Below are 24,674 nucleotides of genomic sequence, written 5' to 3'. Positions count from 1 at the left end.
ATCTGATCAGAGGTTTTTTGGCCCGCACTGCAGCTACCATTTTTCTCTGAGCTGGCACGAGGCCGGAGCGGGTGCCAAACCATTTACACAGATTTATTTTTCTTTCTCTCATTTTCTCAGACCCCTCCTTCCCACTTCCTCACATGCAGGCGCAGGGTTTTGGTGCATCAGTGTTGGGAAAGTGACTCAGTCAAATCTTATAGAGTTGACTGAGTCACTTTTCAGGGGCGTTCCTGCGACGGAACACCCCCCCCTCTGTCGACACGCCCACGTGAAACCTGACGCAGGTTTTACGTGGCGCAGGGCTTTACATCGTGACGCATCTCCATAGATGCGTCACGATGTAAATATGGCGCAACGTGGCGCAGGGTTTACACCGCCGCTGCATCACAAAAGTGACGCAACGGCGGCGTAAAAGTGGCGCAACTCCAATATAGATCTGCCCATATATATATATTGTCCCGCCTCCTCGCCAATGGATTCCACATTATCCAAAGGCGGTACGAGGAAGGAGCACAGGTTGCTCTCGGCTCCAGGTAAGCGGGATGCCTCCGGTTCTACGCTACACCCATCTGGGAGTAGGTTGCCTTTCTAGCCGGCTTCTCGCTGCACGACTATCTTCCGTTTTACCCTCCTCCTTGCTTTCTCTCTTTTCCTAAACAGATCTTTTGACTTTTTAGTCTCCAGCTCTCATTGCCCTTGAGAATGGGGAACTGTTCGTGGGCCAGACCTTTATATTCTCTCTGCTCACTCATCTTTACATTTTCCGCCGCGCATTCACTTTGAGGGGTACTGTACCAGGGGTTCTCGCACACATGCTGGGGCATGAGCCTCATACTTTTCTCTAGTCTGACTGTCAGCACATTATGTCCTTGACTTTCACGCTGTACTATCATGGTCCCTTGTCATATTTCTGAATTCCATACCGCTGCATGGTGGCCCGCACTTCTCAGGGTCTCTGACAGCCAGCCGTGCACGCGTGTGTTTTTAATTACTTCCTTTCTGATGTCAGTTCTTTTTACTGTATTATTCTATGATCGCACCTGTATCTAGAATCACCTTTGCGCTTGCAAGAACACATTCCGGTTGCTTGCTTTTTAATGCCTGTTATGCATTATCCATTTACATCTTGTTCTTTCCTTATGGCAGATGCATCACTTGGCCCCTTATCAAGAAGGCTCTTCATTGCCTTGGAGTCGCCATTATATTTGTGCCCTACCCGCTACTCAGACATGGTCCAGTCCCACAAGGAGACCATTTCTACTTCGGATTTCATCACCAACTCTTGATACAAACAAACTGTATCACAGGATTTTTAGACACTAGTTGTGGTCATTTATGTTGTGATCACTCTATTTCCAACCTCAGATGGCAAAATATGCGGATTGTATCGTGACTCACGCCCACCTGCCACACCCATATTTCACTAGCAACATTTTGCCTGCTCCCCAGGTATTTTTCTGTACTTCTGGACGCCCCATCGCTTGCGTTTCCCCTGACTTTGCCCATCTTCTACATGCCTGACAGCCATACTGGGTGTTTTTTACTTAGTTCTAACCCAACCTAGGATTCTGATTGCACACAGACGCCGCTTACACACAGCCATCATTGTTTTGTCCCCTCCCCGCCACCCCGGGCATATTTTAAGCGCAACCACCACAGTGCATGCCGATTATTCTATCCTTTCCTTGTGTCCTAGGTAGTTTTCGGGCATTGGATGCTTTTCTTACATGTAGATATTTTCAACACCATGGCTTGCCAATCCGCTTGTTCCGCCTATTTGTGGCACGCCTAGTTTTTATCCAACTCAGGATTCCGATTGCACATAGAGGTCACATACACACGGCCTACACTGGTTGTCCCTTCCCCGCCATCCCTGGCATTTTGTCTAGTTCATTAACCCCAGTACACACAGACAACCCCATTTTCAGATATGCTTTTGGTCCTCGGACCACTCAACACTTGCCATACCACATCCTTCATGGACATTAGTTGCACTACACGCGCCCCGGTTTAAATATGTCTTATAATTCTCTTATACATTAGCCATGACGCATTAACTGGAAGATTAGCTCTGGGGGACCACACAAATTTCTTGCATGGTTTTCTGTAGTTGTATCATCATGTGATAGCATTAACGTATGTGAGTTTCTGTAATTTTGTGGGTGTTTTGTGTTAGTGTTTAAGTTGTTGAGTCTTGTTTTCTGTGTACGCACTCACACCACATGGGATGCGTAGTCAGCGTTTGTATCTCATGTGGTAATTAATGCACATCTTTTAACAATTGTGTAGTATTAACATTGTCAAGGAGTTTTATTCTTGTGCCTATGTGGTTATATATGTATATTTATACTATTCATGTTACACCTCTTTTCAGTCCTGACGAAGTTCAATTCCATTGAACCAAACACGTTGGCTGAGGCTTATTGCACCTATTTGTTAAATCACAGAATGAAGAACATTTAAAAAAAAAAAAAAAATGACGATTCGTTGTTACTGAAACAGTCGATTGGGGTAGTGCACCACTCCATTTGTTCAAAATGGCACAGCTCTGGCTCAGTCTCATAGTTGGTGAGTCCCATGCTTGTGTACAAGGACATCATATGCATCTCTAGACCGTGATGCTGGGACGGCAGAAGGTGATTGAGTGTAACTGGAGAGGATGTGGAAAGTGAGTGCTAAAATAGTACCTTGTGCATGGAGGGTATCTAATCTGGATCTGACCTTTTTTGTGGCTGTATGGAAGCATATCTTCTGCATGATTTAGGATGTAATTGCCCCATAACATGCAGAAGGTCTCTTAATCCTGCAAAAGGGTATGCATAATGGCCCCCGTTTATTGAGTATCAGTGATCAATCCTTTAGGAAACTGATAAGCCCTTCACAGGGTTCAGGAGTTCTCAATGCTAGGTTGGCTCAGGGACCTTATCGGTAAGAAGTATGTGAGGTGCACGCTACAAAATTGCCCCAAAGTAGCAGATTGGAAATTAATAAATAAGGTGATGATACTAGTGTCAAATCCAGTCAAACATATTGAATTTATCAATGCTTGTTTATCTTTGTTTGTGATGACTAACAATGAAAATTTTTTGAAGGATGCCTAACCCAAGAACTAAAGTTGCTTATCATTATAAATGGTTTGAAAACATGACCGTATTGAAGATTCACTGGATTCAGATATATCCTGTTACAAAAGACCCATTATGCCATGTCCTGAAACACCATATAATCTCAGGCTAGGTAGTGCAGCAGAAGAACACCTTAAAAGAACATGCTTTAATTATCAGAATGCAGAAATCTTCCTGAACTGAGGTGTTAGAAAATGGCCCTCTCTGAAAAGTCGCCCCAAACTTTTAGCCTTCCTCCTCCTCTTTTTCTGACCTTGTTTTTGTTGGCTTTAGGACTCTAAGCACTTTACCACTGCTATCTAGTGCTAAAGTGCATGTGCTTTCTCCTCTAAATATGGTAACATGGTAACATTGGCTCATACCCAATTGGCATATTTAATTTACTTATAATTCCCTTGCAAAGTACACAACATGTGCCTAGGTCCTGTAAAATAAATGCTACTAGTGCACTGCTTGTGCCACCCACTCAAGTAGCCCTTAAACATGTCTCAGGCCTGTCACTGCAAAATCTATATGTGCAGTTTACACTGCCATGTTGGCTTGGCATTTAAAACCCCCTGCCATGTCTTAAACCCCCGTTTCATTACATATATGTCACGCCAAGGTAGGCCCTAGTTAGCCCATGCGGCAGGGTGCTATGTAATCAAAAGGTAGGACATGTACTTTTAAGTTTCCTATGTCCTGATAGCAAAAAACACTCAAATATGTTTTTCACCACTGTAAGGCCTAGCTTTCTCAGGTTAACATTGGGAATTCCTTACTACACTTTATAAGCTATAGTTCATTATTGAGAAGGAGGAGATCTGCATGTTTCATATTACTGGAAAAGTAATTATAAATCCTCTTTACTGGTAAAGTCAAATTTATCATAACCATTCAAAAATGCCACTTTTAGAAAGAACAAACGATGGACAGAATACTGAGCAATGCAAACGTTCACCCCCAGTCACAAAGATCAGGGTTTAATCCATCGGTCTTTTGCTCAGCACCCCACCCCAGTTTGGACCCAGCCATATGCAAATCAGTCTCCCTCATGGAAGCAGTCCAGCCCGAACTTCCAATGCAGGTCTTCCCTGGACTGGCATCACCCCTCATCAACCAGGCTAGCTTGAATCCAGAGGCTCAGCGAGAACGGGCCTCACGTCTGGGCATACCCTTTCCACTTAGGGCGACAAAAGCAAAATGAACAAATGATGGACAGAATGCTAAACAATGCAAACATTCACCCCCCAGGCACAAAGATCTGGGTTTAATCCATTGTTCGTTTGCTCACCACTCCAGTTTGGACCCAGCCATTTGCAAATCAGTCTTGACCCTGTTCTCATGAGAACAGTCCAGCCCGAACTGCCAAGCCAGGTCCTTCTTGGACCACAAACAAGCATCCTAGGACAGGTTTCAGCCAGGCTAGCTTGAATCCAGTGGCACAGTAAGCGCAGGACCGACATCTGGGAACACCCTTACCACTCAGGGTGACAAAAGCAAAATAAACAAATGATGGACGGAATGCTGAACTATTCAAACATTCACTACCCGTCTCAAAGATCTGGGTTTAATCCATCGTTCTTTTGCTCACCACGCCACCCCAGTTTGGACCCAGTCATATACAAATCAGTCTTGACCCTGTTCCTCATGGGAACAGCTCAGCCGGAACTGCCAAGCCAGGCCCTCCCTGGATTAGAAACAAGCATCCTGGGACAGGTTTTTGGGCATCATCCCTCATAAGCCAGGCTAGTTTGAATCTAGTGGCACAGTGAGCACGGAACCCACATTTGAGAATACCCTTCCACTTAGGGTGACAAAAGCTAAATAAACAAATGATGGACTGCATTGTTCAGCTTTCCGTCCATCATTTATTCCTTTTACTTTTAGGAAGATGGCATTTTTCTGCTCTTAGCCCTTTGTGCCTGCAGCTTGTCTCCAATACACAACTGGGTAGGTGACAGCTGGACTTTTTGCATTCTTCTAGACAGCCAAACTCAAAGGGGGCTTAAGTGTGACTGTGTGGCCATCCATATCCTGATGGGCCAGCCTGGGCAGAATGGGAGAAAGGAATATTTTTACTAGCACAGCGCACTTTACTCCCCGAAGGGGAGCAGCAGGGTGGGTCTCTGAAAGACTTCAAGTGGAAGTCCCCCCAGGGAGTCTTTCTTCTTTTATCTATAATTAACTTTGAGCACTAGCAAAGGGTGAGCGGGGAGTCTGTCACTGATTCAAGAACAAAGTCACTGGGGGTGAGGATGGGGGTAGGGGAGGAACTGTTTTGAACATTTTTTTACTGTAATGATGTTCCTAATTGAGCAGTCAATACATATACAGGGAGGGAGGAACTGACACATCTGAATAGGCTGTGTCCTGTCTCCACACAAAGGGCTACATACCCCCCTATAGCGAGCCTGGAGCCAGAGAAAGAGGGAGGACCTCTGTGCACGTCAAAGACCCTGTTTGAAGTCATCTTCACTTCAAAAGCACAGCTGGGTATAAGTCTCTAACCCCACCAAATCAGAGACTACTGGACCTTTGAAGAACTCTGCCAGGAGGAAGGACTGCTGTGCTGCTACAAGGACTGCCACTTTGCTGGACTGCTGATCTGGAAGAACTGCTTTTCCGCTGTGCTGCCCTGCTGCCTGTTACCCTCCGCCTTGCTGAGGAAGGACTGGACCCATCTAACTAGAACCCAGAGTGACTCCAAGGGCATGCTGGTTTGCCCCTTATTCTAAGCTTTGGAGAAATCTAAGACTTTCCATCACCCTGCAACAACACCTGGACTTTGCTTGCTGCAAGTCTTGCCCTACCAAATGGTGCCAATCTAGTCCTGGGCCCTTGGAAGTGGGTATAAAGTGCTGCAACTACTAAATATCCATGCATCAACAATGTTGTGCCGTTCGGGACCTGTGCATTTCCCTGAAAGCCGATGCATCGCCGCTGCTGCATGCACCACGGATATCGCATTGCGTGGCACATCGTTTCCATTTTTTTATGCATTTCTGACCTTGCGACCTATGATTCAGCAGTTCAACACAAAGGAATTGCATTGGATCTAGTAGTTTGACACCAATGCATCGCATCTTTGCTTCAAGCACCTTGACTCCTGTCAATGATGCATCCCAGGTACATTTCAGCGGGATAAGGCACCATGGTCGGCCTTAACTTTTGGATTTACCCCAATCTAGCACAACCAGATATCCAGCGTTGGTGCCTCAAACTTTTATGGGCTACATTTTCATTTATTCTTTGAAAATTCATAACTCCGGTTAAACTGATTGGATTTTTGTCTTTTTGGTCTTGTGTTGTTCATACAAATATAAGATATTTTTCTAAACTGGTGTGGAGACTTTTGTGGTGTTTTCACTGTGTTACTGTTTGAAATGTTGCATAAATCCTTTACATATTGCCTCTTAAGTTAAGCCTGCCTGCTCTGTGCCAAGCTACCAGAGGGTGAGCACAGGCTACTTTGTGGTGTACATCTGACTTACCCTGACAAGAATTGCGGTTCCTGCTTGGACAGTGTGCATACCTCTGCCAATCAGAAACCCAGTTTCTAACAATGAGTTGCTCAAACTAAGGTCTACAATAACTATGGATAACTTAAATTGAACATCACACTATATACGTGGGCATGCTATGCAAATTAATATAAATGTTATTACAAAAAAAAAATAGTGACAGGGTGTCACCAGTTGTCCATGCCTCTTGAGACCTGTTAAGTGGGAGCACTGATATAGAGAGGGCCAGGGGCAACCTGGTGGGGCTGGGGACTGACAAACCTGGTGGTAAGGGTCAGCAACAGTAGCGGCCCGTGGAGGGAGCTCCGTGGGGCGGTGGGACAGGGCGGGGGAGGGGCAGGGTGAGGGGTAGCAAACACCGGAATATGCATGAACGGAGGTAAGTAAACAATTAAATAAATAAAACAAATTTCTTTGCGCATGCTGCATCGCAAAATGCGGTGCAGTGCGCGCAACGAAATTCGTTTGATTTATTTATTTGTTTACTTACCTCCGTTCATCCATACTCCGGTGTTTACTACCTCCCACCTTGCTTCTCCTCAGCCCCGCCTCACCACCCCACGGAACTCCCCCCATGGGCAGCTACTGGTCAGTGATGACAGAGAAACGTAAGAGTGTGCCATGTGATGTCACCGGCTGCTATAGCGCCTGCAATGGCTGCTCGCTCCAAACATAAAAATGGGACTTATGTTTAAAGCAACAGTGTTAAGTATCTTCCCAAAATGTATGGAAAATGGTTGCCATCTTACAGAGTTTGTATTTCAATCATTGGAAAACTGCATACCAAGATATATGCCATTTAGACATGTATTGCTATACATACAGTAAACAGACATAATATCGAATAAAAAATATCAACAGGACAGAATATCGAGTTTTTAATATAGAATGGACAGAATATCGAATTGCCAAAATATAGTGGTGAAGAATATCGAAAATCAGGTAAGAAATATCGATTTAAATAATATAGAAGTAAGTAATATCGACAGTCATAATATAGGTGTTAAAAATATCATTTTTTTTTATAGTGTTTTAAGTGTTAGTATATGTGTTAAAAGTATGTATTAATTTTGGAATGTACGTTTGAATATTTTTAAAGTAATGAATTTTATGTTATTTAATTTTTGTGTAATTTAATTCCGTAGCGGGTTGTGGGTTTATAGGGGATTAGGGTGGGAAGTAATTTAATTATATTACATTAAATAATAATTTTTACGAATTATTAATTATTTTTAATTTAATTTTGCGTTTTACTTCTGTAGCGGGTTGTGGGTTTATAGGGGAATAGGTGGGAAGTAATTTAATTGTTATTAGGTAATTATTAATTGGTATTGAAAATTAATTGGTTGTTGGTTATTTATTAATTGGTAAATAATTTGTATTAATTGGTAATTAATTTGTATTAATTGTTTAATTGATAATTATGTTAATTGTATTAATTTATTATTTGTAGCGGGTTGTGGGTTTATAGGGGAATATGGTGGGAATTAATTTAATGGTAAATAACTAATTATGCAAATAGTTTCTGTATATTGCTAATTAATTTATTATTAAATAATTATTAATTGGAATTATTAGTATTTATTAATTTTTGGTATTGAAAATTAATTGGTTGTTAATTAATTAATAATAGGTTATTAATTAAAAAAATATTGGTATTTATAATTAATTAATTATTAAATATTGTGTGATTGGTACCTTTTTTGGGTATTAATTATTTATTTATTTTTAATAAAATATTACATTATTATTTTCCCTACTATTTCACTCACTGGAGTGGGAATAGTCATTTTTACCCCTACGCTATCCAACGCTTTCCCTACTATTGCACTCACTGGAGTGGGAATAATAATTTTTACCCCTACGCTATCCAACGCTTTCCCTACTGTTGCACTCTTTGGAGTGGGAATAGTAATTTTTACCCCTATGCTATCCAACGCTTTCCCTACAGTTGCACTCACTGGAGTGGGAATAGTAAATTTTACCCTCCCGCTATCCAATGCTTTCCCTACTGCTGCACTCTCTGGAGTGGGAATAGTAATTTTTACCCCTACGCTATCCAACGCTTTCCCTACTGTTGCACTCTTTGGAGTGGGAATAGTAATTTTTACCCCTACGCCATCTGACGTTTTCCCTACTGTTGCACTCACTGGAGTGGGAATAGTAAATTCTGCCCTCCCGCTATTCAACGCTTTCCCTACTGTTGCACTCTCTGCAGTGGGAATAGAAATGTTTACCCCTACGCTAGCCAACGCTTTCCCTACTGTTGCACTCTCTGGAGTGGGAATAGTAATTTTTAGCCCTACGCTATCCAGCGCTTTCCCTACTGTTGCACTCTCTGGAGTGGGAATAGTAATTTTTAGCCCTACTCTATCCAATGCTTTCCCTATTATTGCACTCTCTAGAGTGGGAATAGTAATTTTTACCCCTACGCTATCCAACGCTTTCCCTACTGTTGCACTCACTGGACTGGGAATAGTAAATTTTACCCTCCCGCTATCCAACGCTTTCCCTACTGTTGCACTCTCTGGAGTGGGAATAGTAATTTTTACCCCTACGCTATCCAATGCTTTCCCTAATATTGCACACTCTGGAGAGGGAATAGTAATTTTTACCCTCCCGCTATCCAACGCTTTCCCTACTGTTGCACTCTCTGGAGTGGGAATAGTAATTTTTACCCTCCCGCTATCCAACGCTTTCCCTACTGTTGCACTTACTGGACTGGCAATAGTAAATTTTACCCGCCCGCTATCCTACGCAAAAAATATTGAATATTTTTAAATAATATTACGTTAATATATATGTACTAATAATTTGTTTTACTTACATCAATTATTTATTAATTTTAAAGTTATTTAAGTATTTTTAAGTATGTTTCAGTTAATGATATATATTATTTCATTAATTTTACATAACTTTTAAGACATTTAAAAAATTCGATATTTTGACTAACTATATTTTTTACAACGATATTGTGGATTCTATATTTTTGTACTTACCTGTTTGGAGATAGGGCTTCGATATTTTGGCATTCTATATTTTTTCCTCGATATTTTTGTAGGTCGATATTCTCCTTCTCGATTTTTTGTCAGTGATCCATACATACATCAGAGATAGACAGCCTGCCACCAACAGTAGCATTTGCATTTAAAATGCTATCCTGCAATGCCCCAAAATCCTGGGCACCCAGGACACTGCAGGGCAGGAGCACTTCCCCTTTATTTGCATGCCTCCAAGAAACTACTTTTAGTCAAATCACCAAAGTAAAAAATAGAGAGAGAGAGAGAAAGAGACAAAGAGAGAGAGAGAGAGGGGTGACTATATAATATGGTCCAATATTGTCATCGAGTGGTGCTTATACATACAAAATTCCCTTTTTTGCATAAACCATGAAAATATGCGGTTGCTTGAGACAGGTTTCTGCCTTAAATACACATTTACTGCAATCTTATTTTGGAATTGCTTTGTGCACAAATAGAAAAAAGAAAAATGTTTCGGAAAGCTTTAGCTGAAAGTTCAAACTTTTGAATGTTTGCTCAGGTCACATTTTCTCACTCTTTTCCTAAACTCATTACCATTGAAATCCCAGCTTCGCTGCATACATAATACAGCTGTAACCGACAGCCCTAGTTTCTACCAGGGACCATAAATGTCCCTTAAACCTGGTTCTGTGGTAAATTATCTGACATTTATGGTAATTCTGTCCTTTCATAACAAATGGGTCTATTAGCTTACTCAGAATAGTTTTGACAACAGTTTGAAGTTGAGCCAAAAATGCACAGTGTCTCTTAGAAATGTGGTCTCTAGTTGGCAGAGGATTGCACCCTGTCCAAGTAGGGCGCCCCAGTCCGAGTCAGGGTAAGCTAGATACACAGTAAAAGATAACCTGTTCTTGCCTGTTGGAAGCTTGGCACAGAACAATCAGGCTTATCTAAAGAGGCAATGTGTAAAGTGTGCAACACGCACACACACACACTCTCACACACACACACAGAGTAACACAATGAACAACCCAAAAATAGACTCCAGACAGGTTTAGAAAATTGAGAATATTGTCTGAGTAAATCAAGACCAAAACAACAAAAATCCAATACGTGGAACCGAAGTTATGAATTTTTAAAGAATAAACCAAACATAGTGCATAGAATTCAATAGAGCTAAGGGGGTTACTTGAGGTCAAGCTAGACCGGGGTACATCCAAAGTTCAGGCTGACCGTGATTGAGGGCAGACCGGCTTCAGGACTCAGACAGGTCCCGCAAACAAAGATCCTAGTTTAGAGAAGGGAGCACACGTTCAGCATGGGTAAAGCGCTCAGAGTGCTAAGGCCAGCAAAAAGAAGGTCTGAAAAATAGGAGGAGGAATGCAAAAAGTTTGGGGTAATCTTTCAGAGAGAGCCATTTTTCAATGCGATCACCCCAGCCTAAAGCCACGGAAGCCTAATCAATACCTTGATGGACTTCCCTGCTTAGACCTATACCCTGATTTCTGGAGTTCCTCAGGGTTCTGCATTAAGACCCTTATTATTTAACCTTTCTGTGCGTCCATTGGCATATGTGGTGGAGAGTTGTGGTCTCACACTCTATTCGTATGTTAATGACACTCAAATCACTTTCTCATTGACTTCCCATCACAAACACCATGCTGAGTCAATTAACTATGGTCTCAAGCAGATAGCCGTATGGATGGATGGCAATCTGCTTAAACTGAAAGGGGACAAAACTGAGGTTCTGATCATGGGAAAAATCCACAACTATGGGATCCAGAGCACTGGCCGGCCTCCTTAGGCTCTGGTCCCGCCCCTTTCCCAAAATTAAAACCCTGGGCTTTTGGCTAGATGAAGATATGTCTATGTGTCCACAAGCTGCCATAGTTGCTTCATCCTGCTTTGCAATCATGAAGTGGGTGAAAAATAAATAGTTGGATCATTCTTCATTTAGCAATGAGGGCGCTAATTCAGGCTCTCATTCTTTCCAGATTGGACTATGGTAATGTTTTGGATCTAGGTGTGGACAAGGCAGCTATCTGTCACCTTCTAGTGGTACAAAATGCCACGGCTAGGCTTCTTACTCACTCTTCAAAAAGGACTGCGGCCTTCCCCATTCTGTGGGAGATACATTGGTTATGGATCAACAAAAGAAAACAATTTTTTCACCCTCTGCTTTATGTTTAAAGCTAAGGCAGGGCTTGGCCCTAAATATTTACAAGAGCTGGTCTCATTGTATATTCCTTCTCGAAACTTGTGATCCGCTAACCAGGGACAATACTGTGTACCGAGAATACAAAGGGTACGATCAGGCGGTCGCACTTTTGTGTATTTGGGTCCAAAACTGTGGACTGCCTCGCCTCAGTATTTGAGGAGTTGTACTTCACTAATGCAGTTAAGCCAATTCTTAAAAACATGGCTTTTATAATGGTAGTGGCTTCAGTAATGCCACCTTAGTGCTTAGCGCCGGGAAACCCTATGGGAAGCTGCGAGCTTTGCAAACGGCAAATAATAATAGGGAGATAGAACATGGACAATGTCCCAGTACTGCAAGGGTACGTGCCAGTTCTATGCCTCCCTGAACTCACTTGGATCCCTCTGTCTATACTCTCAGGGGCCACTAAGATAACCCATAGGGACTCCTTCTCCTCACTGGTGAACCCCATCTGTGCAGCACCTAACCCTACCTTGTTAACAAATACATCCCAGTAAGTAGGCAGAACCACCATGGCCAACAAAGTAAAGAGGCCCATTCCACCCCTTGGGTCTGACTTCTGTCCCCAACCCAAGGAAAACTCTGTCCACAGGGACAGCAACCAACAAAGGCCACTTATAGCTGTCAATGTCAAGAGCCAGACCCCAGGCAATCCAGGGGCCTCTGTCCACTGTGGTTTCTCAGAGTGGGGGACTGTACTCCCAAGTGCCTTACATTCGTTCTCGACTCCACCTCCCACCAGTTCAGGAGAGGTAACCTGCAACTTCTACTCCAACCCATGGTCTGTACACTTGGGCTCCACAGGAATCAGGAGTGAGCCATTCCTCCCCTCCCCCTGCCCCTACATCTGGGGTTCTGTACCCTCCATTTGGTACCATCAACAAACTGAATTGTCAGGGCACCTGTGGTGGCCGCCCCTCCTAGTTCTTCTGACACTGGGGGTAACTCATTCCCCAGAATGCAGTTAATGGGCATTTGGGAATAACTATGACCCTTTTCTGGGTCACCCCCTCACTTCACTCAAGGGACACCAGGGCCATAGGGAACAAAATGCTGTGTCCATGAGCTGGAGTCACTCTCCACATCTCACTGGTGTACTGATGTGGGGTCCTGCTGACCCCAGTATCCCTCAGAGCAGTGGTTGGGACCCCATTCACTCCCACCTGATAGAAGTGATGACTTCCTCCTTAAAGGGATCACCAACTTACCCTCTGAGTCTATTTCCCAGTTGTGGGAGACCATGGCATGTTGCTATGACTGCCCCTGGGGAGTACCTTCCCCTAAGGCCACATGGACCACCCCTGTATGATTCCCACCAGTGGATAGTTTCTTCGAAAGAAAGAGTCCCCCTGCTTGTGTCCTACCTGGAAACAAGCAGTGAGGTTGGAAATGGGGCACCGTGGGCCGCCGCCTACCAGTACCACCATCCTTCTTCTCAATAGGGATATAGGAACTCTTTCCTTCCCCCTTACCCTGGGACCTGTCTGGGTCTCTCTTGACCCCCTCAATCTCTTAGGGGGGGCCTGAACCACTCTTCTTGGTGTCACTCCCAAGTACCCATCTGGACACTCAGGTGCTGACACAGATGTCTGCCTCCTCTGCAGGTTTCCTGGGGTCAGATAACTTGCTATTGACTAAGTCTTGACGCAGCACTGGAAAACAAATATCAAGCATGTGTTCCTTCAAAATCAAGTTGTACAGCCCTGAATAATCATCAACCTTGCTGCCCCACTCAGTCCTTTCAATTCCATGCTGGCATAATCCAAGAAATTAATCTAGGTTTGCGATGAGATCTTGTGGCAGCCCCTGAATCTGAGCCTATACACCTCAGGGGTCTGTCCAAAATTGCTGACTAGGGAGGCCTTCATTGCAGCATAGCATGTCTGGTCCTCTACTGCTAGTTTAAGGAGTGCGTCCCTCCTAGTTTAAGGAGTGTGTCCCTCCCCACCTTGGGCATATACCTCCACAAACTACCACCCCAGAACTCCTCTGGGACCCTGTGCACTCTGTGTACTCTCAGAGACACTAAGGTGCCGATCACGATCCGGTAAAAAAATTCCCCGTACGACTCGTATCCGGTCTTCTTTTTACCGTACGAATCGCACAAGTGCCGTACAAACTGCCAATTATGATTCGCATGGTAAAAAGTCCATACGAATCGCATTGGGAAGTATTCCCCACATGTCCTCGGGTCGGAAAATGTGTCCGACACGTCCACGGACGATTTACCGTACAAATGTGAAAAGTGAAGTCCGACCGAGGAATTACGATCCATCCCGTGCGTCCGATGTTACAACCGTATGGAAAAAACACCGTCCGCACCGAACTCCCATAGCAACCATGGAGACATGTGCCCGCATACGCGCCGACCCCCCCCAGCCCCGGTACGTTCGAGTCGTACCCCCCCAGCCCCCGTACATTCGAGTCGTACCCCCCTGTGTATGTACACCCGTGTACGTGTCGAACCCCCCGTGTATGTACACCCTTGTACGTGTCGAACCCCCCGTGTATGTACACCCGTGTACGTGTCGAACCCCCCGTGTATGTACACCCGTGTACGTTCGAGTCGTACCCCCTCAGCCCCCGTACATTCATGTCGTACCCCCCCGTGTATGTACACCCGTGTACGTGTCGAACCCCCCGTGTATGTACACCCTTGTACGTGTCGAACCCCCGTGTATGTACACCCGTGTACGTGTCGAACCCCCCCGTGTATGTACACCCGTGTACGTGTCGAACCCCCCGTGTATGTACACCTGTGCACGTTCGAGTCGTACCCCCCGTGTATGTACATCCGTGTACGTGTCGAACCCCCGTGTATGTACACCCTTGTACGTGTCGAACCCCCCGTGTATGTACACCCATGTACGTGTCGAACCCCCCGTGTATGTACGTAGCGCTGGGGGTACGCACCGTACATACACGGGTGGGGGTACGACTCGAACGTACACGGGTGTACATACACCGGGGTTCGACACGTACACGGGTGTACATACACAGGGGGGGTTTGACACGTCCACGGGTGTACATACACGGGGGGTTCGACACGTACACGGGTGTACATACACGGGGGGTTCGACACGTACACGGGTGTACATACACAGGGGGGTTCGACACGTACACGGGTGTACATACACGGGGGGGTTCGACACGTACACGGGTGTACATACACGGGGGGTTCGACATGTACACAGGTGTACATACACGGGGGGTTCCACACGTACACGGGTGTACATACACGGGGGTTCGACACGTACACGGGTGTACATACACGGGGGGTTCGACACGTACACGGGTGTACATACACGGGGGGTTCGACACGTACACGGGTGTACATACACGGGGGTACGACTCGAACGTACGGGGGCTAGGGGGGGTCAGCGCGTATGTACGGGGGCTGGGGGGCGGCGCGTACGTACGGGGGCTGAGGGGGGGCTGGGGGGGTCGGCACATACGTACGGGGGCTGGGGGGGTAAGGCGCGTACCGGGCCACCTACTCTGGTCGTTTCGTGACGTACTTCGCTTTTCCGGCACTTTTTTGGTGCCGTGAAAATATTGCCGTCCGGACTGCTGTCGGTTCGAATCGTGGTTCCTGGGTCGTGAAACGCTGCCTGACAGCGTCCCGACGTCACGTCGCAGCATTCCCGGAGCACATTCGTATGTATATTTTCGTCGGTTGGTGTTTTTTACGATTCGTACGGAAATGGTGTTTCCGTGCGATTCGTAATTCCATGTTTGTGAAGTTTTACGACCGGGTACGAGTCGGACGGAGAAAACGCTCCGACCGACGGTTCGTACCCGGTTTTTGCCGGATCGTAATCGGCACCCAGATAGGGGACATTTTCCAACAGAGTCCTTGAAGATTCCTTTCACAACGATTTTTCTGCAGGTGCTCTGAGATGTGAATTCATACAATGACATATGCAGGGAATGCATTTAGAGGTCTTGCCACAAAATGGCTACATCAAAATAATACTCTGTGTGATCATACAACAGAAGAGACCCAAAAATAAGACGTTAGACAATATGTGGGTAGATTAAACTATTGCATGCCCTAAGTCACTATACCACAGTCTCCTTCCAGAGAGTCATCAAAGGTACAGTTGCCATTTTCCAATGTTATGCCTGTAAGGTAATTTGGCAAGTTCCATTTGCATGCAGGCACTGTGTGGCATGCTATTTCAGTCTCAATAGTACAACACACAGAACAAGACATACCCCATTGCAGTTGAAGCCATTTACAATGTGCCCCTCGGAATCAATGTGTCTTATAGCTACCTTTCTGGCTAGATCACCCTAGATGGACATAACCTTAAATCTACAGTCACTCTGCAATTCCCACCGTTGCTTCCAAATGTTTCTCTGGGTTACAGCATGATGATGCCATTCTGCATAAAATCAAACCGGTTAGGACAGTTTTATATACAAATTCAGTGACTGTGTCCTGCTTGACAGAATGTTGAACAATAGCAGTGCATTTAACTTTTTGCCACACCTGCAAAGACATATGACCCTACCCTCTTCCAAAAGGTGCATACACATCATTTGAGGATGTCATTGATAATATCTAACCATACATAGCGGTAATTAACAGGGCATATGTGACCATAGTATCTACCACGGTGGGAGCCACTAGTGTGCACACAAATCCCTAATATATTTGAATCAAGGGATATGGAGGATCCATAGGTAGGCAGAACAGGGCATTTGCAGATGACTCCAAATCTTGGATGGCCACCGCAAGCCATATTCATAACTACTACCCCAAGTACTGAGGCAATAGATGGCCAGGTGGACACAAGTAAAAAACTGTACTGGTAGTTCCAGAACCTATGTCTTCAGAGGACTGCTAGGCCGGGGATGCGTGGCTAAAGTATATATAGTTTATTATCTTGTATTAACCTATATTTCTTAACAGAGCACAGGGAGTGGTAGGATCCACAGCGGCCATGTGGCTCTTAAAGCCATGTGTTCCACCTTGACCAAGACAGTGCACCTGTCACCCAGTGACCTATGCTTGGTGAAGTAGGAGGCACCAGGATCAAAGAAGAATCTAGACTTTAAATGAAATACAGAAAGCACAAAAAAATGCTGGCAGACTGTATTTCCACCTCTAGGCTGAGGTGTTGTTGATTGCCTGCTAGATGTATCACGACAAGCTGAAGCAGAGAGAGGTAGGCTGGACAACGATAGGGGCAGGTCTATTTGTTTCCTATCCCCCTATCTGTTTCACAAGTGTGCCTGTCAACCATGAAGCGCTACCACACTAATTTAGTTTGTAAGCCCAAATACAGAGACTGATCTGATCTGTCCATTAGCATACTAGTGGGCGATCAAGAGGTGTTAATTGATCTGTAAGAGATGTGCACTGCTGTTTACTCTTAATGTAGGATTGGGTGATCTTTACCTGCAGTAGAATTCTACTTAGTTGCACCATCACACAACCATTTTTGGCAGCCGTGCTCCTAGCTTGAATTTTGAAAGAGTTTCTATATTGTATCTGAATGGCAGAGTGACTCAATGCCTCCCACATGAATCGTTGTTCAATCCTGATGCACAATGTAGTGGGGCAGTGTTTGGATGGGGTACTTGTGTCACTCTCTGTGTCATCAACAGTACTGGTGACAGAAGTCAACTGCAGTGCCTATGAATGTACATTTTTAGAAGGATGTAGAACATGTTCAGGTTTGATATGATCTAGACAAGCAGTCTCCTTCCATTTTTTGTTGCTGTGTTTATTATGATTATTGTTTGAAATTGAGGTGTCTGATTGGCAGAGTATGCATCCTATCCAAGCAGGAGCCACAATCCTAGTCAGGGTAAGTTAGATATATAACCTCCATTAACCTGTGCTCACCTTCTGGTAGCTTGCCGCAAAGCAGCCAGGCTTAACTTAAGAGGTGATGTGTAACGTATTTGTGCAATACTTAAGTTCAATAACACATTGAACACACCACAAAAAACCTAAAACCGGTATTCAATATTTATCTGAGTAATACAAGACCAAAAAAACAAATATCCGATAAGTAGAACTCGCGATATGTAGTTTGAATGATCAAAAGTGAAAGAAGTTCTTAAAAGTTACTAGCACTCAAAAGGTTACTTGAGGACATGAGGCACTGGTAAAAATCTGAAAGTTCAAGCCGACCAAGATGGAGGGAAGATTGGCTACAGAGCCCATGCATGGGCAGCTGAAAAAGTACCTTGTACGGAGTAAGAGTCTACGTCGAAGGCTTCACTGCATCGGTTCTGAATCATGCAGTCGGGCTGATGTGTCAGAGTTGAGCCTCGTAGTCGATGTCAAAGGATTGGTGGTGCATTGATGTCAAGCCTCGAAGTCAGTGTCAAAGGATCAGCACTACATCTTTGTCAGACCTCGCATACAGGACGTGTGTCGGTGTCAAAGGGGCACTGCTTTGATGTCAGAGGAAACTGCATCGGTTCCGATCAGTGCAAAGGTATCACTGCATCGATTTTTGTAGAAAACAGCTCTGGAACTCCCTTCTGAGGCTGAGGATCAGAGGGGGGCACCTCAGGCAAGGGTAGGACTCACAGATGTCAGAGTCCAGCTGTACTAGCGGAGTTGCAAGAAGTCTTTAGTATCCCTTAGACTTCTGAAAACAGGAGACAAACCAGCAAGCCCTTGGAGAATCTTGGGTGAAGGATGTAGAAAGCAGGTCCAGTGCCTCTCACTCACAGGCAAGAAGCAGCAGGTCAAAACAGCAGAGGGAGATGCAAAGTGGAAGTCTCTCCTGTAGCACATCAATGAGCAGGCAGCAGGTCAAGGTAGCAAAGTGGCAGTCCCTCTTACAGCACAGCATCCCTTCCTCCAGGCAGAATGCCCTTGGTTCCAGTAGAGTTCTGATTTGGTTGTGTCAGGGGTCCCGTACATATACCCAAATGTGTTTTTGAAGGGGGAGGGGCATCAAAGAAGCCTTTGAAAATCACAGGGCCCTGCCTTTCCTAATCTGGCTCTAGACACACTATGGGGGGTATACAGCTTTTTGTTTGGGGACAGGCACAGCCCTATTCAGGCGCATATGTCACCCCCTCCCTCCCAATCTACCTCAGGGAGGCCCATCAGCCTGGTGATGGGCCACCAAGATGCACATGCCCCACCCCTTCTACCTTTGTGTGACTGTCTAAATTTGAAAACCCAGACGTGTATCCAGAGACAGACAGAGGTACAGGATGGTTAACGTGAGAAAATGTAAACTTTCTAAAAGTGGCATTTCAGACTTAAAATGTAAACTCTGAACTCACCATAAGTTGTGATTTTGGATTGTGAGTCCAGAGTCACAAAACTCCTAATTCCTGCCTGCCCCCAATTGGAAATTGCAGTTAAAATGTTTTTAAGCCAATACCACTGTTAACCTATGGGAATGATAGGCCATCCCATAGTGAAAAATGAATTTAAGAGTATTTCACTTCCAGGAAATGCAAAACTTAAAAGTACATGTCCTACCTTTTTAATACACTGCACCCTGTCCATGGGGCCGCTTGGGGTCTGCCTCACGGGTGACTTACATATAATAAAAGGAAGGTTTGGTCCTGGCAAATAGGTTAACTTGCCAGGTTGAAATAGCCGTTTAAAATGCACAAACAGGCTCTGCAATGACAGGCCTGAGCCATGTTTAAAGGGTGACTGAGTGGATGGCACATTTAGTGCTACAAGCTCACTATTAGCATTTAATTTACCAACCCTGGACAAATATAGTGCACTTTACTACAGACTTACAAGTAAAGTAAATATGCCAATTGTGGATACGCTAATGTCATCATGTTTAGAGAACAGAGCATATGCATTTTAGCAATGGTTAGCAGTGGTAAGGTGCCCAGAATCCTAAAGCAAGCAAAATTGAAGTCAGCAAAATAGGCAGTCAGAAGACAAGTCAGGGGAACCACGCCAAGGATGCCATATCTAACAATTAGCATCTGTTCCGATAGCTAAATCACGTAAAGTACATCTCTTCCTGCAGAAAAGCAAGATTAATCAAATATACTCTTGTCTTGCAAGTGCTGCCATCTGGGTCTGTTTTCAACTCCTCCTCATGTGTGTCCTGGAGCAAGGGAAACAACAGGCCTGCCAATGTCCTGCATTGTCTGCATCAGAAGATAAAATCCTGGTAACATAATTGAGTTTTCCCACTGCAACACTAAAATGTGACAACCAAGGACAAGGCATATAAATTATGTCAAGGTGATGGACAAAATGCAGAGGTGATGCAGTCATTGCATTGCCTTATATGGCTGAAAGTACCTGTCTGCATGCTGGCAACCACACACAGGGGAGGGGAGTGCTGGGCTTCTTAAAGGACGATGTTGTGACAAAGGAGGTATGACAGGTGGGTTGGAGAGGTGTGTTTAACAATCATTATAAAGTTTTATGTTCATGATTTTTCACTCAGAAGTCGTCATTCATGCCTAACTGCAACTCTTGCTATAGAATTAATCCTCATCTTTCTACTCCAACTAGAGAGTTGGTGTGCTAGTGAATAGGACTTGACAGGCTCTGCTCACAAAGACCCAAATTGCGAGTGACCCCTCATCATTTTACCCGCTGGGCTCAGTGTGGTGAATGCGGATGAAGTCTCTTTTCAGACCAGGATTGACAGTGTTCCAGTTCACCTAACTCATCTGTACTGTGGCCTTCTGATGTATATTGCTGGTGTGGTGCACTGCTGGAGGTGATCTTGATGTATCTCTGCTTTGCCCATTCCCAGTGGGGTTGTTGTGTTCTTCGTGGCAGTTTCTGTTTTGCTAAGCATACCTCCCTGGTATATGCCTGTCTTGTGAGTATTACATTTATTTGAACTTGCTGATGGAGTTGGCATAGGCAATTTAATCCTTCTAAGAAGTTTATTTCATATGTCATGAACATATTGATTGTTGTCTGCTACAAGTGTCTGGAGTTAGGCCAAGGACCTTGTTATGAGTTTGGCGTTGTGGGAGCAGGACCACCCCACTCCTCCACCAACAAACCAGTGTAGGAACTGGCTACCAGATCAGGAGTTTTCTCCTGGTCTGCTGGCGGTTCTTTGGAGTTCCCTGGTGTGAGAAAGTGCCATCTTTCTTGCATGGTATGCCCCCACTTTTTGCTGAATTGCTGAATGTACTTTGACTGAGTGTGCCCTGGACTCCTGCCAATCAGGTGCCCAGGGCCTATGTTCCTTCCCTAAAACAAACAAAACCCAAATTGGCAAACCCTGGCCACATGTCAGCCCCAGGTAAATGGTACCCTAGGTACCCAGGGCCTTGTGACCAGGGAAGGCCTCTAAGGGCTGCAGCACTCATTGTGCCACCCTTAGAGGCCCTGTACCCTTACACACACACACTGCCCTTTCAGGCTGAGTGTTTGGGTGCAAGACAAAAACAAAGTCGACATGACACACATCCCTGTGTGCCATGCCCATCACCTACACTGCCATGGCATACATCAGCCACCCCTCTAGCTGGGTGCCTTATGCCAATGGTGTGGGCACAGGAGCAGGAGCCCTGTGACCCTACAGTACCCAGGTCCATTCCTGAGCACTGTAAGTGCAGTGCTGCCATTTAAGAGTACATGGTGCTGAGAGCTCGTCAAACACGAACTCCACAGCACCATAATGGCAACACTGAAGACTGAGAATTTTGGTATCAAACTTCTCAGCACATTAAACCCACACTGATGCCAGTGTGGGATTTAATGTACCAAGCACCCCAGAGGGCATCTTAGAGATGCCCCCTTAAACCTAACCTACAATCCACGTCTGCTCTGAGGCTGCCTAGGCTGCCACACAGCAGACATCCTGCTGGACCCCTGAGTGGGAGAGCCCCTGCTCTCCTGGGCCTACAACAATGCACATCCTGGGCGAGGTGCTAAATCTCCTCCCCCAGGATGGGCAGAGGAAGCTTCAAAGGCATGCCGCCTCTGTGAGCTTCCCCAGGCCACTGCAACCCCCCACTCTGGCGGGAAGCTTTGGCCAGAAACCCCAAATAAGGACAGGGGATGTGCCAGCCTGCCAACCCCACCCCTCAGGTGGGGGAGGCAAGGTGAAGCACATCTCCGGGCTCTTGCCATCTTGAAGATGGGAAGCCCTACCCTATCAGGACTAGGCTACTGCCCCCCTCCCACAGGAGAGAGGCAGGAGGTCCCAGTGCAGCCCGACCGCCCAAGTCGTAATAGGGTGGTCAGGAGAGCACCACCGTGAGTCTGGCAGTCCGTGGACCACCAGACTCCTAATAAGGCCCTAAGGCAGGCAGTCAATGATTGATGTTATGGTGACACAGCGTTGTCTTCTCATTAAAAGCAGACATTCCGCTTGTTTCTGCTGTGCTCCTTCAATTACTCAGGTGGGTGAGTTGGGGCATGGCTGAGCATTATCTTAATTTTTTTGCAGGTTATGTGATCATAATTATCATATGTATGTTCAATAGAGTGTGATGTGATGGCTAGAAGCTCCAGCTGGCCCTCCATGGAGATTGGGTGCAGAAATGTGGAAGGTCAGAAAGGCAGAAAATATTGTGCACATAAGAGTTTGTGTCCTGCGGAGTCGCAACACATGAGGTTTTCCTTGCAACCCTTGATTATTGAGGGTGGACCATGTCTAGTTTCTCAAGCTAGTGATTGTACCTAATCCTCGTGCTTTAATAGTTTATCTTCTATTGTTTTTTATGGAATATTCTGGTTTATGTCTCCTATGCCTATAGTCTCTCTCCAATACTCTAAAGTTTCCTGTCCTTGTGTGGCTGTGAATGCTTTTTTTTGCAAGTGAGAATGTGCTTAGGTCTGCTCTATACATCAGATGTGTAATTTTAAGGATACGTCAATGGCATCCTTGTATGCCTGCATTATAGGTGTGTGCTTCATTTTAAAGGGGTTTTGTCTGTAGTGCTATAATTTGTTTCCCTTTTGCATCAGTGCGGTAGAGTTTATTTTGTGGCTGGGTTTGCTTGTGTGCATGCACATTGCATTTTGCCCATGGTCGGTTTTTGTTTTTGTTGTAGTTGTCTTCAGATTGCATGATATCATGTGAAATGATTCACCAAGTATTTTCTGTGAGCATTTCATTTCATACCCATAAATGTTTCTCTTGATCATGATTGTCAATCAAGGCAATGATTGATTGACTCCCCTCACGTTTGTTGCTGTAGAAATGAGTATCTAAGGCCTATGTTAATGGAAGTGTGCTTGGACTGGTGCCTTTGTTCCACAATCACATGTATGTGAAAGTGCTATGGGGGAGATGTATCATTGCAGCAGATTGCGAGTCCTTAATAGCGATATTTAGAGAATCGCTATTAAGGACTCGCAAAATGCTATGCAGGTAGGAATCACAATAATTTTTGCGATTCCTACACATTCCTTATTTGCAACACGCAAATTGCAAGTCGCAAATAAAGAATAGCTTCCCATCCATTACTATGGGACAAGAGGCCCATAGGAATGAATGGGAATTGCATGCGCAATTTGCAAGTACCCAATAGGTACTCGCAGATTGCGCACTCAATTTCAAGGGTGCAAGGGTTCCTAAAGGACACCCTGTTGCACCCATGAAATGTGCATGTGTGCACGTGTGGCGCACATTCATGCCCTAAGGGCATGTATGTGCGCCACATGGCACATTGAAAAATGCAAAAAAGTGCATTTTTCAAGATAATCGCAAATTACCACCAACTTGAAGTTGGTGGTAATTTGCGATTCCTTACAGCAATATCGCAATTTGAGATGGCTACTAGAATAGCATTTAGGGAATCGCAAATTGCGATTCTCTAAATGATTGTGCAAAATAGGGAATCGCAAATTTTGCGATTCCTTATTTTGCCAGTAGGGTTAGCACAAAGCTAAATTGCAAATCACAGCATTTGCGATCGCAATTTAGCTTGATACATCTGGCCCTATATTTGTTATCATTCATTCAGAATTTGCTTCAATTTCTTTTTCTCATGGACAAAGGCAAAGTTCTTAACTTCTCCATTAGTGCAATTTTTTGTAATGACATCCTTACTTTGACATCTTCTTTTTGACTAGATGTATGCACCTTATTCAACCTTACACCTAAAATTCTTTCCAAAGTTTCAAAATGTTGTCTAACCAAGATCTGCCGTTATTTACATGCTAGGTACGAATCCTTCTAATAGCCAAATTAGTTCATATATTTTTATAAGGGTTAGCTGAAGATAAAAGGTTAATTCAAGTCAAACATTTCATTCTGCTTAACATTGTGTTCAACACTTTATTTTATGAAAGCTAATTGGTTTCTATACAGTAAGTTCGACTTAATTACACATGCAACACGACCTTTTTTTTAAAAATCAGTGTGCCCAGTGCCATTCATAGATGTTGTTATGTTTCATCAGAAGAGTTTTGCATTGCATGTCATGAAGCAAGTCGAGGCTATTTCATATGTGTCCCATGGGGCTTCTGGAGCTAGTAACTCATAGGCGATGTCATGATTTTAGGCAGCTGTGGCTCAAGGATTTCCAGACTCCCCAGGTCAATTGATACATGATGTCTGTACAGTCCCTTTCCCCTAGCAACATATGATCATTTGCTGCAATCGTGTGCCTCATTTGGTCATTTAAGGTGCAGTTGTAAGGCAGCTGCTCACAGTGGCCTAACTTTCAGCCATTATGTGCCCATCAGACTCCTTTGAAAAGTTTGTATAGAAAGGAAAATCATCAACTGGTCCCAAAAAATATATGGTCCAGTCTGAAGTATGTTGATGGGATTTTCAGAGACTGAGCACAACTTCATCCACACAGCACTATACTTAATGGCACAACTTATGATTATGCACCACTATTTTGATCTTGAGAGCCAAAGTGTTTAGATATCTGACAAACTTACTTACAGGCCAGTTTT

Source organism: Triturus cristatus, chromosome 6, assembly GCF_964204655.1.
Source record: "Triturus cristatus chromosome 6, aTriCri1.1, whole genome shotgun sequence".
Lineage (NCBI taxonomy): Eukaryota > Metazoa > Chordata > Amphibia > Caudata > Salamandridae > Triturus > Triturus cristatus.
Note: the sequence above shows the minus strand (reverse complement) of the source record.